The sequence below is a fragment of the Erinaceus europaeus genome, chromosome 8, assembly GCF_950295315.1.
Source record: "Erinaceus europaeus chromosome 8, mEriEur2.1, whole genome shotgun sequence".
In the NCBI taxonomy this organism is placed as follows: domain Eukaryota; kingdom Metazoa; phylum Chordata; class Mammalia; order Eulipotyphla; family Erinaceidae; genus Erinaceus; species Erinaceus europaeus.
In genome coordinates, this window is record NC_080169.1 from 116,112,803 (window position 1) to 116,137,147 (window position 24,345).

The 24,345-nt window shown below is 43.6% G+C and overlaps 1 protein-coding gene across 3 annotated transcripts in view; it reads right to left on the reverse strand.

The window, feature by feature from the left end:
* Positions 1-23,595, reverse strand: part of TCAF1 (TRPM8 channel associated factor 1) — a 66,328-nt gene extending 42,733 nt beyond the window's left edge. For 2 of the 3 annotated variants that reach the window (XM_060196753.1, XM_016187819.2), the window contains exon 1: positions 23,466-23,595. The gene's annotated coding sequence lies outside the window, so the exon portion shown is untranslated. Of the gene's footprint in view, positions 1-9,026; positions 9,134-23,465 lie in introns of those variants that run through there. The other variant, XM_060196752.1, reaches the window with a different exon arrangement.
* Between the last annotated feature and the right edge of the window lie 750 nt (positions 23,596-24,345).

Sequence of the window (24,345 nt, forward strand, 5' to 3'; positions counted from 1 at the left end):
TGTCCTTGCAGGAAGAACTTTGGATACAGACTCAGTGGTACAGGAAGAAATGCTTTGAGAAGGGAGTCAGGCGGTAGCGCAGCAGCTTAAGCACACATGGTGCAAAGCACAAGGACCCGCGGAAGGATCCCGTTTCAAACTCCACCTGCAGGGGAGTCGCTTCACAAGCAGTGAAGCAAGTCTGCAGAGGTGTCTGTCTTTCTCTCCCCTTCTCTATCTTCCCCCTCTCCATTTCTCTCTGTCCTATCCAACAACAATGACATCAATAACAACAAAAACAATAACTACAACAATATGAAAAAAATGCTTTAAGAAGACAAAGGCAGAGACTGAAATGATGCATTCACATGCCATAGAAAAATAAAAAATCGCAGGCATATACCAGGAGCTGAAAGCGTGTCACCGAAAAGATTCTCCTTCAGAAATTCCAGACAAAAAATGCACCACCTGCATTTCAAACTCGTAAAGCTACAGAAGTATAAGAGAATCACTTCCTTTTGTCACTTTTTCCAGCTTGTGGCAAGTTGTCACAGCGGCTGCTGGAAACTAACCCTGTGGGGCTGCACGATCCCTCCAACCCTCAGGGCTCCTACAGTGATCTTATTAAATCTGTTTGACAAGGGAGAATTCCAGTGTCAAAAAAACTGGTTCTTAGAGAAAGTCACTGGAAAGCAGCACTCCTCAAATCCAGGTCCCAGCCCACAAATGGTACCACTCAAATGGTGGCAGACTCAGACTTGCACCTGCGCACACAGAAGAGAGCTACATGCATGTTTGTCGATACGGGCTCACGAAACCCTGGCCTCTTTGCCTTGAACTCTCCTTAAGGATGCTCTACAGTCTACCCACTAAATACTCTTTACTGAAACGTTCCCTTCAACGACAATCTGCTTTTGTCTCTTCCCCCCACACCCCCCGAGTGGGCACATGATTCATTTCTGCTCCCATGCTGACATCTTCATGACTTTTATTTCAGATAGCTACAAGGACACAGAGAGGAGAGACAACAGAATCCTGGAGCTCCACTAGGTGCCTTTGGTCTCCCAGGTGCTCCCAAGGCTCAAATAGGAATTGTATACATGATAAGACTTGGTCTCACCAGACGAGCCATTTCTGGCCCCTCATAACCTGTTTCCACACTCAGGAGAGCTGTCATTCTCAGTGGCTGTAGAGAGTGCTTCTCCCTGGCCTTGGAACTCTCATGACCTTTAAGGTCATCATGGGCCAACCAACTTGGACAACTTGCAGCCTATTAAACCACCTTCTGTTCAACCTACTCTCTTCTTGAAAATGTAATTTTTTTTTTAAGTTTCCCCCTTTGTCCCATCTTTATTTTCTGTTTTTCTTCAGAGTATGTTTGTTCTTAAGGTAAAATACAACAAAGTGGTGACAAGCACAGGCTCTTGAATGAGGCTGTCGGGGCCTGAATCTGAGCTCTGCTTCTTACTGAGATCTGGCCACACCGCTCAGACTTGGCTCCTCTTTCACTAAGTGGGACAACAGTGCTGACCACCTACAGCTGTCTGAGAAGGAAGGCACCACAACAGAGGCTGTAGACAATGTGGTGGAGACCATGCTCCAACTGACTCCGCTTGAACCTGAGTCACAAGCATGACCGAGCAGGTACACTATCCATGCAACCATTCTGCCTGCCTGACCTTCTTGATTTCTTGTTAAATGTGATAGACCTTCTGAAATTGAAGCAGGAGGAAGATGAGGAGGCAGAAAGGACTAAAGAAAAAAAAAAGAGTAAAAAGAAGAGAAGGAGAAAAGCACCTGCTATTTAAACAACATTACAATCCCTCCTACTACTTCCTGTGGCCCTCCTACTACTTCCTGTGGCCCTCCTACTACTTCCTGTGGCCCTCCTACTACTTCCTATGGTCGTGTTTTCTCTTTTGCTTTTTTTTTTTTTTTTTTTTTTTAAAGAGAGAAGGGTTAGAGGGAGGAAGGAAGGGAGAGAAGGAGGGAGAGAGAGAGAGAAAGAGGCAGACAGAAAGGGAGAGAGAGAGAAGGGATATTGGAAGCACTGTTTTGGCTTTCATGAAGCCTTCCCCATGCAGGTGGGGACCAGGGATCTGGACACAGTTCTGTGTGCATGAAAACATGCACTGAACTGGGTGGCATGTGCACTCTTCTGGATGAGTCACCATCCATCCCCATGTTCTTGTGACTTTGGTTGAACCAAGAAAGACCTCTGTATCAGTAAGGACCCCAGACTGCTAAGTGGCAGCTGTGTGGAGCTCTGCAGGGGTTAGCTCCTAAAGCAACCAACTAATCAATCATCTATTGCCTCCTCACCCTCCTAACACTCACTTCCCTGAAGACATTTCTCTGTCACTATCTGTGCATGTGAGAGAGCCAAATCCTAACCACCAGACCACCAGGGAGTCTGTACATGTGAAATATAGTCCTGTGTGCTTATTTCCTGACATACATCCACATTCCCTTTCAGAAAGATGCTTTTTTTTTTTTTTTTGCTTTGTTTGTTTGTTTTCCTTCTGGAAAACTCCTAAGTGATTATGGGCTGTGCTATCACTCCTATCACTCTGATCAATAACTCCGCATATAACCAGGCTCCACGTCCTCTTGTTGAAGATGGTTCCACAGTCTATTCTGCTAGACTTGCTTCCTGCCTTTCAAGTTGTTTTCATAGCCAGTGAAGTATTTTGTTTGTTTGCTTACCAGAGCACTGCTCAGCTCTGGGTTATGGTGGTGCTGGTATTGAATTTGGGATTTTGGAGCCTCAGGCATAAGAGTCTGTTTGCATAACCATTATGCTCTCTACCCCTAGCCAAGTTCATCCTTTTCTTTTTTTTAAATTTTTTTTAATATTTATTTTATTTTTGTTGATCTTGTTGTTTTTATTGTTGTTGTAGTTATTATTGTTGTTGACGTCAGTGTTGTTGGATAGGACAGAGAGAAATGGAGAGGAGGAGAAGACAGAGATGGGGAGAGAAAGACACCTGCAGACCTGCTTCACTGCTTGTGAAGTGACTCCCCTACAGGTGGGGAGCCAGGGGCTCAAACCGGGATCCTTACACTGGTCCTTGTGCTTCACGCCATGTGTGCTTAACCCACTGCACTACCACCCGACTCCCTTTAATTTCTTTATTGGCGAATTAATGTTTTACATTCAACAGTAAATACAAAAGATTGTACATGCATAACATTTCCCAGTTTCCCATATAACAATACAACCCCCACCAGGTCCTCTGTCATCCTTTTTGGACCTGTATCCCCCCCCCCACCACCACCACCCCAGTCTTCTATTTTGGTGCAGTTCATTCTTTTCTAACTAGCTGTTCCCGATTTCTTTTTGATGTAATTTGTACTGTTTTTGAAATGAAAAACAGGCTATATCAATTCGATCAAGGAAGTAAACACATAGACATTTAGGTTAATCAGCTGATCTCGTCTCACAGGCCTTCAGATGTTTCCCCTCATGTCCCAATAGGTAGTATATTTCCCACTAATAAATCCGATTTCCTTTTCTGTGGGGCTCTTGGAAAGCTGCAGCTGTCTCTGTGCTCACCATAGTCAACTTTCAGTGGTTTTAAGGCTTGGTTTTTTAACTTAGGGCATCCTTTTTGTGTTTGAATGCCTCCTCCCTGTCCCAGCTTGGGAGGAGCTTGGGAGGAGCTAGGCAGTGCTTGGGGACGTGACCATTATTTCCCTCCCTGAGGTTTTCATCCTTGTTTCCACTTGTAAGGTTCCAGATTGATCCCTCATCACCACACCCACCCTCAGCCTACTCTGATCGCTTCCGGATTGTTTGGAACCCAAGGCACTTAAAGCAGAAGATACCCCAGGTACAACCTAGAAGCCAGCGAGAGAGGGAGAGAGAGAACTTTACAATGCTTCCACAAACCCCAGGAATAAGCAGCCCCTAACCAAGCATCTATGGTGACACACCCGATTAAGCATAAATATTGGGAGTCAGGTTACCACCTGGTAGCGCAGCGGGTTAAGCAGAGGTGGTGCAAAGTGCCAGGACCAATGTAAGAATCCTGGTTGGAGCCCCAGGCTCCTGGCCTGCAGGGGAGTCACTTCACAGGCAGTGAAGCAGGTCTACAGGTGTCTGTCTTTCTCTCCCCCTCTCGTGTTCCCCTCCTCTCTCCATTTCTCTCTGTCCTATCTAACAACAATGACATCATCAACAACAACAATAATAACTACAACAATAAAACAACAAAGGCAACAAAAGGGAACAAATAAAGTTAAAAAACTTTTTTAAAAAAGTATAAATATTACAATGCTAAAGGACCCAGGTTTAAGCCCTCCCCAGTCTCCACTTGCAGGGGAAAAGAATGGTGAAATGGTGTGGCAGGTGTCTCTCTGTCTCTCTCCCTCTCTACCTCCTCCTTCTTGACTCCTGGCTGTCTCTAGCCAATAAATAAAAATTTAAAAAAAATTTTAAAGGACTTTCTCATTAAGAGATTCCTTTGGAAGGGAAGATGGATCACAGACATAGCTTGACTATTGTATCACATCCTGCATTGCAGTTTGGATCGCAAATCCCCAAAGCAGAGTAAAAATCTGAGGTGGCGGACTGAGGGCTCACTTTAAACTTTGGATTTCTCAGGAGTAGGTATTCAGTGGGTGCATGAATGAATGAATGAATGATGCACGTGGGTGGAACTGCAAACCTAACTGCTTCAGCAAACAGCCATGTTGACCCAGAACAATTATTACCACAGACAACCAAGTCCATCGGGATCTTTTTCAAGCCAGTTTCTTCCCAAAACTCTTTATTTCCTCGTCCTTCCGGTCTCTTTTCCGACTTCTGTCATCTTCCAACTATGCCAGAATTGAGGCTGTTCCAATCTCTTCTTTATCAAAATTGGCCCCAGCTCAGTCTTATTGATTTGATCATTTTTGGGATTTTGTCTGTTTGCCAATTTTGATAAAGAAGAGATTGGAACAGCCTCGCCACCACGGTTATTGTTTGGGCTCAGTCCCCTGCACTACAGACAACAACTCCAATATTTCTAGTAGTCATTTTATTCTCCCTTTCATTCATTCATTGATTCTCTTTCTTTTTCCATAATGACAGAAAGAAATAGACAGATTGAGAAAGAGGAGGGGGGAGATAGAGAGAGAGAGAGATTTGCAGCACTGCTCCAGGGCTTTTGTTCATGAAGCCCACCCACCTCACTCCTTACAGGTGGGGACTGGAGGCTTGAAACCTGGTCCTTTTACATGATATGGACACTCTACCAGGTGTCTTACCTCCTGGCTTTTCAATCTTATTCCTTTGATATTGACTTGAAAACAGTTCAATTCAGGGCCAGAGAGATCGCTCAGCAGTAGAAACAGGGCTTGCCCTATATTTCCCCCTGTCCTAGAACCTCTAGGGTGGGGCTTACTTTCCTGCATGCTTCTCTCAATCCATACCAAATGATATCGCATCTGCCAATCCCAACCTAATCAATGCAACGAGTACCACCTCAGCATGCTTCACTTCAGACTGTGTCCAGAGACGTCAGGCATGGAATGTCAACCCTTCCATTACCTACCATTACTCGGGTGAGACCTTTCCTTTCATAGGATTCTCTAATTCCATTCTAATTCACCTCCTAAAGTCCCAAAACCTAGATATAGACCAGGTCCCATGAGATAGAGCATATGTTCACATGTGTCCATAAATCAGAGCAAAATATATACCTGAAAGCAAAAGTACACAATAGTCTGTAGTAAGTCAGTATAAAGTTGATAATGAAATAATGTCCACTTAGACTTACCCTCCTCACCTACTTCCAATTACAGTTCTCTCACTCACTCCAAAGCTAACCTTAGCAAAGCAAGGACTGCAAAAGCTGCATAAGGGCAAGAGACTGGCGTACTTTAATGATGACTCTTTAGTCACTATCAGGACATTCCAACAGCTGAGTCCCTAATCAGGGAGTCCTGAGTCTCCCAAACAGACTTGATGAGCCTAGACCTCAAATAAATCCCTCTCTCCATTGTTAGGAACAACAAAATAGACCCCTTTGTGGGCCTCCATAGGACCTTGCCCTCAACCTGGATCAACAATGGTAGAGAATATTCCATCCTCTAAAGGGAGGCTGGACAACATACTCTATGATACACCTGAGGAAGATGGGTCGATACTGGGGCAGCATGAAATGCTCCTACTCATGACCACAGAATGTGAGCTCAGATCTACAGGGATGCAGAGGTCACATAGGCTCCTAAGCTGAATATGGGTTCCAGATCACATCAAATCCATGGGGTTTAGAGTCAACAATATTTATACACCTTTCCCATATTTGGGAGCTACTCTCTTCCCTGATCCAGCTTTCCGGTCCTTTTTCCAGCCATGACATCATCTCCCCAAACAATAACTTGGGTCCACCTGCATTTCAGATTTCAGGCTCAGGGGGAAAAAAAAAACTAGTATAGTCATGGGCCCTTTGGAATATAACTAAAATATGCCTACTAGCTATCTATAAAATGGAGACACCCCCCCACTCTTTATCTGCATTACTCCAGCCTTTAGGTTCATGATAAATCAACAATTTGTTTGGCTTTGTATGTTAACTCTCTTTTTAGCCACGGGTTTCCAGAAGCTAGCAGGATGCCAACCAGACATCCCTGGACTGACAACACCAACAATGTGTCCTGGAGATCTGATTCCCCAGAACCCTGTCCCACTAGGGAAAGAGAGAGAGAGAGGCTGAGATTATGGATCTACCTGTCAATGCCCATGTTCAACAGGGAAGCAATTACAGAAGCCAGACCTTCCACTTTCTGCATCCCACAATGACCTTGGGTCCATACTCCCAGAGGGCTAAAGAATAGGAAAAGCTATCAGGGGAGGGGACAGGATACAGAGTTCTGGTGGTGGGAATTGTGTGGAGACGTAGCCCTCTTATCCTATGGTTTTGTCAATGTTTCCTTTTTATAAACAAATAAGTAAGTAAGAAACAGGGCCTGCAAGTCTAAAACAAATAAATACAATCTAAAAAAATATATTAAAAATGATCCAACCATATAATTATTCAATGTTATTAAAATTTTGTCTCTGTTTCTAGAGAGTGACAGAGAGGGAGAGACTCCAGTGTCACCTTGGTACTTCAGGGGGTGTCATGGTTCAAACAACAGAGACTGCACATTGCAAGACACGAACCCTACTTGGTAAGTCAGGCCCCAAACCGATATATTTAAAAGTCAGTGTAGAGCACACAGGAGGGTCTATAAGGTAAAAATAACAATAATGAAACAACTAAAAATAAGTAAACACTCGTGCTCACATATACCTACTATGGGTCTAAGAAACACAAGCCTCTCTGAAGTCCTCCCCAATCAATTCCTCCCCACCCCAGAAAAGTCAGTAAATTCCTAAAGGTTTCCTTTACCCCTCTATGCCCATCTTTCTCCATTCCTTTCTTCATTTCCAAGCTCTCCAGCGGACCACGTGGTCTTTACTTGTCACTGAATAACTGGCAGGAGAACAGAACAGGGAGGTGCACCAGCCCAGGAGAGAGAAGGCCTGGGATGATGGGAGAGAGGAAAAAAGGAAGAGAATGAAGGAAGAGGAAAAGGAGGAAGGGCAGGAAGGAGAGAGGAAGGAAGAAGGCAGTAAGAAAAGAAGGAAGTAGGGAGGGAGAGAGGAAGAGGAAGAAGGGGGAAGGAGGCAAGGGAAAGAAGAAAAATAGGGAGGGAGGGAGTCGACAAGGTAGGAGAAAAGAAAAGGAAGGAAGGGAGGGAGGGAGGGAGGAAGGAAAGAAGGAAGGAAGGAAGGAAGGAAGGAAGGAAGGAAGGAAATGGAAGGAAGGAAGGAAGGAAGGAAGGAAATGGAAGGAAGGAAGGAAGGAAGGAAATGGAAGGAAGGAAGGAAATGGAAGGAAGGAAGGAAGGAAATGGAAGGAAGGAAGGAAGGAAATGGAAGGAAGGAAGGAAATGGAAGGAAGGAAGGAAGGAAGGAAGGAAATGGAAGGAAGGAAGGAAGGAAGGAAGGAAGGAATGGAGGAAATTCCAGGCTTGGCTTCTTCTTACCCAGCTGATCAGCCAGCCCAGAGTGAGTGTGTACATTCTTCATTAAGTCCCCACCTCCCAGCCTGACTTTCCTCCCGGGCCCAGGGCCAGTCTGCAAAGAGCAAGTTGGTGACGGTGATGTCAGTGGAGGGGGTGGAGAAGAGGTTGGGGGTGGGAGCCAAGGAGAGAATTGGGGGATGGGGCAGATCTGGAGACCATGGGGACACTGGTCCCTCTTGCAATCACACACACACACACCCAGCTCCAGGGGACACTGGTCCCTACACACACACACACACACCCAGCTCCATGGGGACACTGGTCCCTCTTGCAATCACACACACACACACACACACACACACACACACACACACACCCAGCTCCAGGAGTGCAAAGTGAGTGGGGCGAAGGGAGACTGGAGTCCCAGAGGCGCTACTAGCCGAGACCGAAGGGCAATGGGGCTGAGGGGCAGAAGTGATGCGCTGTCACCAGCCTCCACCACTGTGACCGCTCAACCAGCCCTGCCTCCTCTTGGGAGGTGGGGGGGCTGCCGCCGCCTCACCCCCTAAATTAGCCGCGGATTAAAGACTGCAGCTCCAGGCCAGGCCTGAGTGCAAGCGGACACACAAAGCCAGGGGGAAAAAAGAAAGAAAGAAAGAAAGAAAGAAAGAAAGAAAGAAAGAAAGAAAGAAAGAAAGAAAGAAAGAAAGAAAGAAAGAAAGAAAGAAAGAAAGAAAGAAAGAAAAAGAAAAATAAATCAGATGTCACAGTTCCTGGGAGGGAAGGGGCGACAGGAGCAGAGAATCCCCACCCCCAGGAACCCGGATCCAAAGGATTAGGGGGGTGGTTCACAGGTCGCGATTGAGGCTCAGCCAGCACCCCCCCAACCTCTAAATCTCCCAAGTCTTGGTGCGCCCCACCCCTTTTGCAAGGCCCTCCACAGCCCCAGGCCCCAGGCCCCAGGCCCCAGGCTCCAGGCCCCAGGCCCAGTCCTAAGCCATCTACCCCCTTCTCAGCCTGCAAAGCAATCGGAGATGGTCACTCACCAGGTCACCCTGCTCGAGCCGCAGGGCTGGGTGCAGCGAGGCGGAGGGTGTCTCCGCAAACCGCCAGGAGCAGGGAGAAGACGCAGCCGCTGGAGGAGGGGTTTCAGTCTCCACCCCACTTCCTCCCCCGGCTCGGGGCCCAAAGGGGCGGCGCTTGGCTGGGAACAGCGCTTCTTTGTGTCGCTGGAGCGCTGGGCTCAGCGCTGCGCACCCCCCTTTGCTCTGGGCCTGGTGGGTGCCTGCAGTATTACAGGCATCACTTCTGTGTTTATTGGAGAGGACGCGAGCTTGCCAAAATGTCAGTGCCGTATTACTCCATTTTTTAGGAAGAGCTCAGAGCTCCATTTCAGGGGCGTTAGGAAGGTTTGATATAGTGCCCAGAGGCAAACGCAACTTGTCGACATGGTTGAATATGCATAGGCATATATATATATATATATATATATATATATATTCCTGCATGTACTTGGGCTTGCTTGTGTGGAGATGGGAGAAGACACATTCCTGTTAATAAATATCTTTCAATCCTGAGAACAGTGGAAAGTGCCCTTTCATTTGGCTGTCATTTGCAATGCTAAGTGCTCCTTTCGCAAATTAAAACTGAAGGCCTATTTCTCACAAAAAAACAGGTAACTGCAATTTATTTCTCAGCATCCTTTCAAATCCCATTTCTTTAAGTTTCTTTCTTTTTTTTTTTTTTCCTCTTATATCAGCTGAAGGTTGCTACTCTCTCTGTAAAGTTCAGGTTCCTATTACGGTAGATTCCACCAGCTTCTGGTGCAATTCAAGAACTTGAACTGCAGGATAGTGTAATAGCTAGAAACTAAGAAGTCAGATCCAGAGAGATAATTCACCTGGGAAGGCTCATATTTTGCTCTAGGGGGCCTGGGTTCCAATCCCTCCTCCAAGACACATACACAAACTGAAGGAAGTTTTGGTGCTGGCTTTTGTGGTGTCTTTCTTCCTTTCTGTCTTTCTACCTGAAAAAGTTTTCCTCAAGCTGAGAGACTTTGTACAAGATAAACATAAATAAATAAAGCAGAAGTCACTATGATCGTATGCAGATTCCAGGGCTATTCTTCACAGCCTGCATGAGTGACTGGTCAGTTACATAATCCCTCCCTCTGTACATCAATGTCATTGCCAGTACAATGGGGGTGATATAACCAGCACCTATATGGAATAGTTCCCATGAAAAGTGTATCTTATGGAAACAGGCTGGGGGTATGGATCGACCTGCCGATGCTCATGTCCATGGTCATTGGAAAAATGCAATTACAGAAAGCCAGAAAGGAGGAGAAAAGCAATTACAGAAACCAGAATTCCAATCTTCTGCAACTCCAAAAGAATGTTGGTCCTTACCCCCAGAGGGGGAGTGATGTTAGAGGAAGAATGACCAGAGGGCTCTGAACTCCAATTCCATCAAGACCCCAAGACTTGGAGAGAGAAGAGGAAAAAAAGAAGGACACTGGGAAGTAGCAATAGGCGCAGGTGTAACTTAGAAAGGAAGGGAAGGCAGGACCATAGACCAAGTGGGCAAATGTATGTAAGTATAGATTCTTCTGGAAATAATCGTCAACCCATATCTGTGACCTTGAGAGAACTACTGCAGTCTCCAATGGAGGGAATGGGGACACAGAACTCTGGTGCTGACAACAGCATGAAATTATACCCATGTTACCTCATAATTTTGTAAATCACTATTAAATCGCTAATAAAAAATAAAAAGAAAGAAAAGCGTATCTTAGACAAGTGGGTAACTGTACATTTCTTTAACCACTGCATCAAATTGACACTATATGAGCACTTGTCAAACAAAATAAACATTTACGAAGTGTCAAGGTTTCAGGAAGATGTATACTCCAACCCATACAAGAATTTTGAGTCCAAATTTAAGCTATCCAACCTATATTTTTATTCTTCGTCTTTCTTCAAGTCCCTTTCCCCAGACTGAATGATGTTAACAATAATCACTAAAGGGAAATAGGTATCTGAGTGAGTGGGGTAGCAGGGTTTACTCCAGGAACAGAAGTCAAGAGAACTTGAATTCAGCATCCTGTTTCTCCAGTCCAACTTGGGTGACAGCCAGCCTCTCCTGTACCTTCTCCAGGGCTGAGGGTCTACCACTAAACAAGAGGACCAGGGACTTGTTAGCTAAATCTTTTAGAGTGTGGAATATCAGGAGACACCTACAGACCTACTTTTTAATATTATTGTAGTTATTGTTATTGATGTCCTTGTTGATGGATAGGACAGAGAAATGGAGTGAGGAGCAGAAGACAGAGAGGGGGAGAGAAAGACAGACCCCTGCAGACCTGCTTCACCACCTGTGAAGTGACTCCCCTACAAGTGGGGAGCCAGGGAAGATGTGAGCTTTAACACTTGACTTTTTTTTTTTTTTGATAGGCATAAGAAGACAGAGAAGGAGTAAGTGAGTGAAAGAAACAAAACTAGAGCTTCTTCAATGCAGTGGGGGCTGGGCTCCAACCAGGGTTGTACACATGGCAAAACAAGGCAGCCTCAGCGCTTGACTTCTGAGCCGGGACCTACCTAACATAATCTGTGTCTCTTCATGTAGCCTTGTGAGCCCAATGCTAGAACCTAAAAGAGAAGCCATCTGCCCCCTTTTAAAGGTTGATGCCAAAGACTGGAAATATTTTCTTGGCTGCTGAATATTTCTCTTGTTTCCTAAGCCCTCAGGGCACTGGCTCTCATTTGACTAGGAACAAGGTGTCCCCAGACCATCCTACAGGAGTGGACTTGTTAGAAGTCTTCTGCCTTTTGCCACTACTAGTTTCTTTAGGGAAAAAACAATTACTTATTTTATTTGATAGAACAGAGAGAAACTAAGGGGGGGGAGGGAGAAGGAGATGGAGAGACACCTGCAGCAATGTTTCACTGCTTGTGAAGCCTTCCTCCTGCAGGTGGGGACTGGGGGGCTTGAATTCAGGTACTTGTGCATGGTAATAAGTGCACTCAACCAGGTGCCATCACCCAGCTGGCATTTCCAAGGGGATGTGAGTTCAGTGGTAAAGTGAATAGTGTCCCACATCCTGGTTTAGTTCAGATTTCATCACAACTGCCCCTTTATATAACTTGTACTCCCTGGGGCTGAGAAGACAGTTCAGATATAGAACACTGGACTTATAAGCATGTGGTTCAAGTTCTTGTTTTTTGCCTCCAGGGTTATTTCTGGGGTTCAGTGCCTGCACTATGAATCCACTGCTCCTGGAGGCTATTTTTTTTCCCCTTTGTGGCCTTTATCGTTGTTGTTATTAATTGTTATTGTTGCTGTTGTTGTTGGATAGGACAGAGAGATATCGACAAAGGAGGGGAAGACAGAGAAAGAGAGAGAAAGATACACACCTGAGACCTGCTTCACTGCTTGTGAAGTGACCCCCCCCTTGCTGGTGGGGGGCCAATGACTCAAACCAGGATCTCAGGGATCCCTGCTCGCCATGGGCCTGCTTCCTGCCATAGGCACTTAACCCACCATGTTCAACTTCTACCCATGACACTGCATACACTGGAAGTGCACAGTGCTACATAGTTTCTCTCTCTCATAATATATATATATATATACATATATATATATATATATAATATAAAACAAATGTTAATATCCTAATATACTGATGGAATGGAGGATAAGACAGATGACTGTCAAATAAGGAAGGGAATTCTAACATTGCTTCCTTAACAAAATTTACAAAAGATTGATAAGAAAAATTTGGCCAAATTTATTTTTCTCCTGTACTGTAAGTTTTCTTCTCCATATTATTTTTAAATTTTTTCCTTCTTAGACCTTTGCTTTCTTCTTATTATTTCCTCAAATGCAAATGGCTCTACCCTTGTATTAACTGAGGTTCCATATACTAGCTCTGTTTCTGTTTCTCCTAGAGTTTGTTTTTCTTTCCACTCTCTGCCTGGAGTTACTAAGTTATGAAATCCTGTGAGCATCAGAATAATTTTTGAAATAGTATATATTCTTTTAGTACTCAGCCATATAGGAATGAGCAATTAATTAAAAATCCACACGACAAAATACTATACAGCTTATTAAAAATAAGGGAAGCTCAGATCATCTCTGAAGAATGCTCTATTTTTTTTTTAATCAAAAGCTACAATCCAACTTTTGCATGTTTATGTGTATGTGCAAGGGGGGAAAGGTAGATTTAGCTGCCTCAGGAAGTGGGAAGAGTTAACCACTTACATTTTTCTTTAGACACGTAGTGTTTTTCAAATATTAAAAAATAATTTTCAATAAACATAAGACCATTCAGTAATCTTCCCTTCCACACTTAACAGAAATGTTAACATATATCACTAAAAAGAATGTACTAGAATATTCAAGACTACCACACTCATAGCTGTCTAAAACTAAGTTACCAAGTGCTACCCTGTCTGCTGCCTTATTCCTAATGCTATAATAATGGCATATTCTATTACAAGATTAAGAGATTAAGCATCTTATTATCAAAACAAAGCATACTAGGAAACTGTCATAAAAAAAATCTACTTGAAGGGAAATTCAAATGGATATACTTTCACAATAAATAAAATCACTCTAGGAAAAAATAATCTAAGGATGGGGTAGATAGCATAATGATTATGCAAAGAGACTTTGATGTCTGAGGCTTCAAAATCCCAGGTTCAATTTCCTGTATCACCATAAGCCAGAGCTAAGCAGACAAACAAACAAACAAAAAAAAGACAGAGAGAAAGAGAGAAAGAAAGAAAGAGAGAAAGAAGGAAAGAAAGAAAGAAAGAGAGAGAGAGAGAGAAAGAAAGAAAGAAAGAAAGAAAGAAAGAAAGAAAGAAAGAAAGAAAGGATAAAGAAAGAAAGAATAATCTAAGATGTAGATGTAGACAATGTGATGAGAGACTTCCAATTCTGGCATTGAAGAAATTTCTTGTTTGGAACAAAGCACTGAAAACAGCAGCAAAAATCAGACAAAATATAGAAAATGGAAAAGATTAACGAATAAGTAACATGAGCAGGACCAAAGGAAGCACAACCCTGAAGAGAAGGAAGCCAGGATACAAGTTCTACATTTTTTGCTATCGTGGACATTGAGAAAAAGGGGGTATAGAACAGAAGAGAGACATAGAGATACCTGCAGCACTGCTTCAGCAACCTGAAGCTTCCTCCTGCAGATGGGGACTGGAGACTAGAACCCAGGTCTTTGTGCATTATAATATGTGTGCTCATCCAGGTGTGCCACCACCCAGCCACCCACCGCTTTCAGTTTCCGTTATCTATCCAGTAGATAAATCCAATTTAAAAGAAGCAAGCAAAAATTCAGCGGCATTTTGCATGGAAAGAATGATAAGGGCTGACAGGTGGTGCATTCTGTAGATGACACATGTTATCATACAGAAGAATTCAAGTTCAAGGCCAAGATCAACACATATTAGTGCCTAAGAGGGGTCAGGGACCTTCACAAATGGTGGTGTGGTGCTTTGGTGTCTCATGCTCTCTCTTTCTCTCTTTCTGTCTGGATCCATATCTATCTTTCACCCTCTATCTAGAGGAAGGAAAAATAAATAAAATAGTCTTGTCTCCAGCAGTGGAGTCTTGCAGGTACTGAGATCCGGCAATAATCTTGGTGGGTAAATAAATGACCTAAAATAAATCATTTTTGTATTTATTAAAAAATCCTAAAAGTCAAATAGGAAACACATAGGAGCTGCATTATATCAGAATAACTGATACAATTTTCAGCTGAAAAGATACAAGTAGAGGTACAAGTATAGTCACGGATCCTTTTGAATATAAAATAGGCCTACTAGCTATCTTCAAAATGGAGACCCTAAATCTTCATCTGTAATATTACATACCTTAGGTTCATGATTAGTCAACAATTTGTGTGGCTTTATATGTCAACTCTTTTTTCAGCCACCAGGTTCCAGATGTGATACCATGATGCCAACCAGACTTCCCTGGACAGATGACTCCACCAATGTGTCCTGGAACCCCGCTTCCCAGAACCCTGCCCCATTAGGGAAAGAGAAAGCCAGGCTGGGAGTATGGACCAACCTGTCAATGCCCATGTTCAGCAGGGAAGCAATTACAGAAGCCAGACCTTCTACCTTCTGCACCCCATAATGACCCTGGGTCCATACTCCTAGAAGGTTAAAGAATTGGAAAGCTATCAGGGCAGGGAATGGAATATGGAGTTCTAGTGGTGGGAACTGTGTGGAGTTGTACCCCTCTTATCCTATGGTTTTGTCAGTGTTTCCTTTTTATAAGTAAAAAAAATTTTAAAAGATATTGCAGCCCACTATTAACCTCAAATATAAAAATGGAAAATGAGAAATGAGGAAAAAACATCATAGTGAAATCCTGACATATCACAAAAAAAAAATTGCTCACAGTAGCCAAGATAGGGAAACAAGTGTCTACGAAACTGGTGAAGAAATGAATTATCATCTATATGTATACATAATAATGGGATTTATTCAGCCATAAGAAGGAATTCCTGCCATTTGTGACAACATGAGTGAACTTTGAGGGTATTATGCTAAGTGTCAAAGTAAATCAGATAAAGAAAGACAAACAGTGTGCAATCCCATGTGTGTATATTTGGAATCTGAAAAGTCAGGCTTATAAAAGCAGAGAGCTTGGTGGTTACTAGGGGCTGGAAGGGAGTGGGGACTGTGGAAATGTTGAACAAAGGTCACAAACCTTTATGTATGCAAGATAACTACGTTCAAAAGAGATGTTCTGTTGTTTTCTCCCACACACACAAAAGATAAAGTATGTGAGATGGTCACTATGTGAAGATGGTTGAAAATAGTTTCACAATAGCACATATATCTATCTAAGCATAAGAGGTATACTCCATGTGATATATATGCAAGTTTGGGTCATTATTCCTCGGTAGTTCCTATAAATCAAGCTGTCATATGGGAAAGTATTTGTTTTCTTTTTTTTAATGGTATTTTTAAAAAAATACTTATTTATTTTCTTTTTTGTTGCTCTTGTTGTTTTTCATTGTGTTGTTGTAGTTATTATTGTTATTGCCATTGTTAGATAGGACAGAGAGAAATGGGGAGAGGAGGAGAAGACAGAGAGGGGGAGAGAAAGATAGACACCTGCTGACCTGCTTCACCGCCTGTGAAGCGACTCCCCTGAGGTGGGGAGCCAAGGGCTAGAACCGGGATCCTTACATCGGAGCCTGTGCTTTGCACCACGCATGCTTAACCCACTGTGCTACAGCCTGACTCCCAGGAAAGTATTTCTAAGACAATGAACATGAACTTTGTGTGTGTGTGTGTGTGTGTGTGTGTGTGTGTGTAAGAATTAATGAAGTTGTCCACCTTCTGGCAAAAGTCATCAAAGCAAAAAGAAAATGCAGATTCCCCAGGACATAGCTTACCAGGGAGATCATGTGCTCTGTCTTGTATGAGACCCAGGTTTGAACTTGGGCACCATATAGAGACACCATGAGCAGCACCATGTAGGAACTCCTGAATGGTGGTTCTTTCTTCCCTTCCTTTCTCTTTTCTTCCCTTCCTCCTCCCCTCTCTCTCTCTCTCTCTCTCTCTCTCTCTCTTCTTTTATATTATTTTTTAAAATTATCTTTATTTATTTATTGGATAGAGACAGCCATAAATCGAGAGAGTAGGAGGAGATAGAGAGGAAGAGAGACAGAGAGACACCTGCAACACAGCTTCACCACTCGTGAAGCTTTCTCCCTGAAGCTGGGGAGCAGGGAGGGGCTCAAACCCAACCTGGGTCCTTGCACATTGTAACATGTGTGCTCAACCAGGTGCATCACCATGCAGCCCTTAATCTCCTCCCTTCTCGAAATAATAATAAAATAAAAATAGATCCAAGATGTTATTCAGTGGTTGCCACACATGCATAAGGTCTTGAGTTCATTCCTTACTGCTTCATGACAAAAACAAAAACAAAAAAGATTGTTGTTGGTCAACATTTCTTCTTTGGCTAGTTCTGCTTCTGTTTCTATCGGTGTCACACCAGGTTCCCCTGCACTGCTGGATGCTGTGGTCTATTTACATAATCATTGTTTTGTTTGAGACCCACACTGGTTTAATTCCCACTGGATCAAGCTCTTTTTCCACTCTGCCCCCTTATCCTACATACTTCCTTTTTCCACCCTACCCCTTCCGTTTCAGAAGATATTTAAAGGCAGATCAATAAATGCAGCAGGGTATTGTGTGTTCCCACACCCCCAGCACCATTGTATGCCTCTGTGAAGCAGCACTCTGGGAAAGCTTTGCCAGTGGTGAAGCAGGGCCTCAAGTCTCTCTCTCTCTCTCTCTTTCCCCCTTCACCCTTGATTTCTGGCTGTCTCTATCCAATAAGTAAATAAAGATAAAAAAAAATTTAAAGCAGTGCTCTGTTCTTTGTTTGTCTCTCTCATTCAAGTAAATACATTTAAAATTTTAAAACAAAAAAAAGTCTGGGGCCAAGAGACAGCTCATTCAGTAGAACTCTGGGACTCACGTTAGAGGCCTTTATACCTCAGTGGTGTAACATGTACAAGGAGCAGTGCAGTGTGTCTCCCTCTCCCTCTCCCTCTCCCTCTCCCTTTCCCTCTCCCTCTCCCTCTCCCTCTCCCTCTCCCTCTCCCTCTCTTTCCCATCTGAAATAAAATGAGCATAAGACTCTGTCCAGAAGCAATGAGGATTCACATTATAAATAAAGCATCTGTTATCTCTCCCTCTAACCCCCAACATACAAAGTAAATAAACAACAACAACAACACTAACTTTCTTATCATGGAATAAGGCATTTGCACATGCCTTATTGAAGCTGAGATAATGAAACCTTTCCCTTTATGTTCTTAAGGCTGAAACAGAGGTCCTCCCCTAGATTTCTCAGTGTCATATTGGAGAATCCAGTTGCTACAGTAAAAAAAAAAATACAGTAAGAAATTAAATGTGCAAGTATTGCAATGAATGAAGAGACTGTCATTATTTTCATACAATGTAAATGCCTGTGTAGCAAATATGGAAGGTTTTATAGGTACACCTAGAAATATCAGTGATGTTTATCAGTTTAATTGATGCATAAGCAATATATAAAAGACAATTGGATTTCTTTTTTTAAGTTTTTTTTTCAATTTTTTTAATTAATTTTTTATTGTTGTTGATGTCATCGTTGTTAGATAGGACAGAGAGAAATGGAGAGAGGAGGAGAAGACATAGAAGGGGGAAGGAAAGACACCTGCAGACCTGCTGTACCGCCTGTGAAGTGACTCCCCTGCAGGTGGGGAGCCGGGGGCTCAAACCAGGATCCTTACGTTGATGCTTGCACTTTGCGCCACATGTGGTTAACCTGCTGTCCTACCACCCAACTCCCAACAATTCGATTTCTACAAGGCAGCAAAAAATTTATAAATTTTATGAAAGAAAAATTTATAATAGCGGTGGAAAAAAAGCAGAAATATGACAAACTTAGAAATAAATTTAATAGAGTAAAGGAAAAACAAATAAAAATATAAGATCCTAAAAAAAACATAAAGGTGAAATAGCTATCATTGTACCAGGTTCACAGGTGGTATTATTTTATTTCTTCTCAAATTGATGTGTTCAATCCATGTTATAACACTCAAAATTCCAGCATGCTGCTTGCCTGTTTATGCTTTATTTACTTATTTTCCGTGGATAACTTAGTAAATAGCTTTAAGTATCCAAAATAAAAGATTCAAGAGTCAGAAAAGCATTATCAGACAATAAAAAAGAGATATGAAGACCTTTCCTGCCAGATTCCAAGACTTATTACAAAGCCCTAGTAATTAAAAGCACACTGGTATTGATGTAAAGTCAGACATAATGAGAGTAAGGAACTTAAAACTCATGTAAAATTTGATTCCTTCTAACCACTGGTGCTAGAATAAATGATTACAAATGTAGAGTAAACAGCATCAAAGTCCATTACCAAGCAGATTAAGACTAATCACCAAATGTGAATATATAAATGCTTTTATAGGAAAAACAGTAAACTTAATGCATCCCCGTAGGAAACAGTTTCTCAAAGACAAAATTTGAAAATAAAGTGCTGGAGAGCTGGCAGAGGGTTGAAAACACGATTCAGAGGGAGGAAGGAGGACTTGAATTGATGCCAGGAGTTGTGGGCAGACATCTATCACTGGGAGATAAAAAAAAAATGGCATCCACAGTCCTGAACAGTAATCCTGAAAATCATTATTCCCTTAATAAAAATGACTTGAAAGTGAAGAAAGAAGTCACTGGCAATTTGACATTAAAATTCAAAATTCAGTTCATTAAGAGGAGAGGAGAGAGAGAAAAGGAAAATATTAAGTACCAAATGAGAGTAGGTACTTGTCAATAAGGTAAGAGTGATTTGTATCCAGATTATATAAGAAAACATGTCAGTGAATCAGTAAGAAAAAGGCAAACAACCCAATAAGAAAATGAATAAAGGAGCCTTAAAGATAGTTCATCTGGTAGTGTTTACTTTATCCTGTGAGGGACCTGGGCCCAAGGCCCCCTGAGTACACTACAGGGGTCACTACAGCACTGAAGGAAGCATTGCTGCTGTGGTATGTCCCCTTGCCCCCTCTATCTGACACTGTTGAAGCCACTGTGTCAGGAAGGAAGGAAGGAAGGAAGGAAGGAAGGAAGGAAGGAAGGAAGGAAGGAAGGGTGGAAGGAAGGGTGGAAGGAAGGAAGGACCAGGAACCAGAATTTCACAGTGTGAAGAGAAGAGACACCATAGCTCATTAATATGGGTAAAGATCACAAGAGAGTCTTATTTCATGTTCAACAAGGTTAGCTACAAATGAAATTTGATAACCCCAAGTTACGACAAGTCTGTGGAGCATCAGGGACCCTATCTGTCTCCAGAGAGATTCCAAAGTGGCTCAGCCATAGAAACAACTTGACACCCTAGGAATATAACTAAAATAGACCTACTAGCTTTTTCCAAAACGGAGACCCCCAAATCGTCATCCGCAATATTCCAGCCTTTAGGTCCATGATAGTCAACAATTTGTTCTGCTTTTTTTTTTTTTTCAAGATTTTATTTATTTATTAATGAGAAAGATAGGAGAAGAGAGAGAAAGAACCAGACATCACTCTGGTATGTGTGCTGTTGGGGATTGAACTTGGGACCTGATGCTTGAGAGCCCAGTGATTTATCCACTGTGCCACCTCCTGGACCACTTGTTCTGCTTTCTATCTTAACTCTTTTCAGCCACCAGGTTCCAGATGATACCATGGTGCCAACTGGACTTCCCAGGGCAGATGACCCCACCAACATGTCCTGAAGCCTTGCTTCCTCAGATCCCTGCCCCACAAGGGAAAGAGAGAGGTAGGCTAGGAGTATGGATAGACCTGCCAACACCCATGTTCAGCGGGGAAGCAATTACAGAAGCCAGACCTTCCACCTTCTGCATCCCATAATGACCCTGGGTCCATGCTCCCAGAGGGATAAAGAATAGGGAAGCTAGCAGGGGAGGGGATGGGATATGGAGTTCTGGTGGTGGGAGTTGTGTGGAATTGTACCCCTCATCCTATGGTCTTGTCAACATTTCCATTTTATAAACAAAAATGTAAAAAAAAATTTTTTTAAATGTGGGTGGAGGGTCGATAGCATAATGGTTATGCAAACAGACTCTCATGCCTGAGGCTCCAGAGTCCCAGGTTCAATCCCCTGCACCATCATAAGCCAGAGCTGAACAGTGCTCTGGTTTAAAAAAAAAAAAGTAAAACACAAGGAGAAAAACACAGAGCAAGACTAGGACTGGGTGAGGGATAGTGCAGCATGGCAAAAGACTCTGGACTGGGACATATGGGGACAAGAAGAAGCATCAGGTCTCCAGGACACAATGTTTAATAGACTTGGGTTGGTGGAGGAAGTGTGCAGACACCTGTTATAAGGACATAAGAAACCGTACACATACCAACAGTTGTCCTGTAAATCATTATTTCCCCCTAACAAAATGAGAGAAAAAGGAGGAGAGGGAGAAGGAAAAGGAGGAAAAGAAGAAGAAGGAGGAAGAGGAGGAGAAGGAGAAGGAGAAGCAGGGGAGAAAAGGATTGTCACTCTACAAAAGCTGGATAAGGGTTCGAGATTGGCACACTTGAATGATGACCCTAGTCAGGGAGGGAGTCCTGGGATTTCCACATAGACATGATGGGCCTAGACCTCTAACAGATCCCTCACTCCACCATCACTGGTCATCTCCATCAGGAACAACATTATAAGTCCTCTTGTGAACCTCTAGAGGACCTTGCCCTCAATGTAGAACAGTAATGGTAGGCACTGCCCCACTCTCTGAATGGTGGCTGGGTCAGCCTACTCTGCCACTCCAGGAAGAGAAGTCCCAAAATGAATGCACCTAGAATGTTCCCAGCTGTGACCATGGAACTATGAGCTCAGACTGACAGGGATGTGGAGCTTACACAGGCTCCTGTGCTCAATATGAATATGGGCCTTAAGTCAGATAGATGGGTCAAAAAGCTAATGGTATTCACATACTTTCCTCATGTTTGGGAGCTACTCTGCCCTGATCCAGCTTTTTAGCACTATTCTCAGCTCTGACACCATCTTTCCAGACAATACTTTTAGTTCACCTGCGTGTTAGCTGTCAAGCTCAGGCAAAATTACTTAAGTCATGGGCCACATGGAACATACCTAAAATAGACTCCCTAGCTTCTTCCCACACAAAGATCCCAATTTTCATCTGCTCTATTCCTACTTTGGGGCTCCTTATTATTAAACAATTTGCCCTGCTTTATTTCTTATTGCCTTTCAATCACCAAGTCACAGACCAGGACTCCATCCTGACTTTCCTGGGCAGACAACCCACCAATGTGTCCTGGAACCTAACCTCTCTAGAGCCCTATCCCACTAGGGGCAGATAGAAAAAGGCAGGGGGTATGGGTTGACCTGCCAACATCCTTGTCCTGAAGAGAAGCAATTATAGAAGCCAGACCTTTTCACCTTCTGCACCCAATAAAGAATTTTGGTCTATACGCCCAGAGGGATAAGGAATAAAGAAGTTTCCAATGGAGGGGATGGGACACAGAACTCTGGTGGTGGAAACTAGATGGAATTATGTCCTTGATATCTTACAATCTTGTTAATCATCATTAAATCACTAATAACATTTTTTTAAATGTGTACAGCATAATGCCATTAACAAGGAAGTTTAGAAAATGGAAAAAGTCTGTGTATGTGTGTGTATATATATATGCATGAGTACATAGTTCATATATGTAACCCATACAAATGGTAAAACTATAAAGAAAAGCTAGGACATTAATTGAAATATCAAGGAGAGATGTGACCTCTCAGGGAAGACAAAACTGTTGTGGGTTGTGGACAGAGGCCTTCTATCGTCCTGCAAAATCTAATTTCTTGTCCTAAAATATGGCCAGGCACTTAGTCCTTTATTCTGTGAACCTTCTGAGATGCTTTATATCAAGCCCCTGTGAATGATTTAATAACAAATTCAGCTTTCTTACATGTTGAGAGTTCATTGTATTCGTTTATTAATACCTTTCAAAATCAAGTCAATGCAAAGAGAAAAGACTGTTAGGTTTTCAAGTCAACTGGTGACTGTTTGGAATATGAAAGGGAAGGGAGGGTGGATAAATGGATAGATGGATGGATGCACGGACAGCTGCACTGATTTATTCTGCCTCCTAGGTCTAGTTAGACTCGCCCCACTTCCAAGAATTTTCCCTGATGATACGGTTGGGAAATCGTTTCCTCTGACACTTGAGCTGTTTTGATCCCCCACCCCCCCACCCCCACGCTTAGTGGCTGTTTGGCCATTTACTAGGGAAACCATTTAATCCAGTTCTAACAGCTTCAGGCCAAACGCGCTGCAGAACCTCCCTTCCCGTGCCCAGTCCCTGCACCCCCAGCCACTACAACCAGTCCAGGTACCTCCTTCCCCAACCCCAGACACAAAGATCACTTACTGGGAGTGGTGGGGGAGGGTATTCATCCTGGTGGTTATGCAGAAGCAGGGTACACCCCTCCCCCCGCCCCCCCCCCCCCGTGAAAAAAAAGACTCCAAAGCAAACCCCCAGGAGGCACAATGATGTGACCTTTACGGGTCTCTTTAGCTCCAGTCACAAAAGGCTCCAAGGCTCCCTGCAGAACTAAAAAAACTGGACCAGAAATTGGGGGAGGCTGGGGGTAAGGGCGTGCTCCCCAGATAATCCGGGAGATTAACAATGCGGCCAGAAAGGCCTGGAGACGCAGAGGTGGCCAGTATGCAATGCTCTGGGGACACCTTTGTCACCCTTAGCTGGGTACCCCAGCTAGGGTTCTCCAGAAGCCCCCACACTTGCGGGATCCCACGCAGCACAGACTCATATCCGGAGGGAGGGAGTTTTCACCTTGTCTCCATTGCACCTGCTGGCTGTGTACACCAGGCCTATGCAGGTGTAGACCCCACCGCTGACCGCCCCCTCCTCCCAACTCACCTTTTGCTCCGCGATTCCCTGCCTGGGGGCCGGGGGAGGGGCGGAGCAGAGAGGCTGATGCAGAGGAGAGCAGCGAGAGGGCGGCTGGCTGTTCCCTTGTTCACCAAGTTTCTGCGAGCAGAGACCTGCAGCAGAACCAAGCAGGGGGCGTGGAAAGCCTGGGGCCTTCCAGGGAGATGATTGGTGGGATTCGCAGTGGGGGCGGAGTTTGACTGGTCACCCTCAGGCTCTGGGGAGAGGAGAGGAGAGGAGAGGAGGGGAGGGGGAGGGGAGGGGAGGGGAGGGGAGGGGAGGGAGGGAGGGGAGGGGGGGAAGCCTGGCTTGTGTCAGTTTCTGGGCTAAGGTGAGGCCTCAAATCCAGGAGGGAGATCTTGGTACCCACTCCAGGAGGAGTATGGAAGGCAGTCCAGTCTGGTGATTAACTACATCAACAGCAACAAAAACAATAATAAAACAGAGTAAGGGATATCCATGAACAGGTAAAAATAAAGGCTAAAACAAGTTAGTAAAGCTTTAGATCTATGAGGCAGATAGGCAGAGAGGGAGTGGAAGAGACCACAGCATGGAAGCTTTTTCTGGCTGTCTCTATCCAATAAATAAATAAAGGTAATAAGCCAAAGAAAGGTAGAAATGTTCAAAGTCAGGACTCACATGACCCAGGAGATGGTTCAGTGGTACAAGAACTGGATTTAAAAACTTGACCAAGTTCAATCCTCTGTGTGGAGTTTGCTGTAGTGATACTCTGGTTTGCTCTTTCTCTCTCTCTCTCTCTCTCCTTACTCTCTCATCTTAGAAAATCAGTAAATCTTTTATTTTTTTCAAGTATTTTTACTTATTGGATAGAGACAGAGAGAAATTGAAAGGGGAGGGGGAAAAAGGG